Source organism: Pteropus vampyrus, unplaced genomic scaffold (assembly GCF_000151845.1).
Source record: "Pteropus vampyrus isolate Shadow unplaced genomic scaffold, Pvam_2.0 Scaffold401, whole genome shotgun sequence".
NCBI lineage: Eukaryota > Metazoa > Chordata > Mammalia > Chiroptera > Pteropodidae > Pteropus > Pteropus vampyrus.
The window spans coordinates 117,612-117,961 of NW_011889182.1; the positions used below are offsets into that span (position 1 = coordinate 117,612).

The window sequence follows — 350 nt, forward strand, 5'->3', positions numbered from 1 at the left end:
AGCCGTTCACTCTCAGAACCAGGCGTCAGGGGAGCCTGGACACCGGGGGAGCCGAGGAATCACCCCCAGGTGTGTGGGCATCCTGTGGAAACGGCTTCACCGGTGGCTAGGCCACGCACTGCGGACGTCGTGTGTCTGGTAAGCACTCCGAGCGCACCCTGCCCGGGACGCCACCTGCCCATCTGGGACAAGCCGCCTCTCTGCGGTCGCATGGCCCTCTCTGGTACCTGGGTCTCATTGCCCATTCACCTGCATGCACCGTCTACTCTGAGGCCAAGGACCCATGTGTCATGCATCTTTGTGCCCCAGAGGCACAGCCCTGAGCACAGTCGAGACGGCTTTGCTAAAGA

General features: G+C 62.9%; 1 protein-coding gene across 1 annotated transcript in view; it reads right to left on the reverse strand.

Moving 5' to 3' along the window:
- Positions 1–350, reverse strand: part of CELSR1 (cadherin EGF LAG seven-pass G-type receptor 1) — a gene marked incomplete at its 5' end in the record, with an annotated part of 124,261 nt that overhangs the window by 34,151 nt on the left and 89,760 nt on the right. The gene's annotated exons all lie outside the window — the stretch shown is intronic.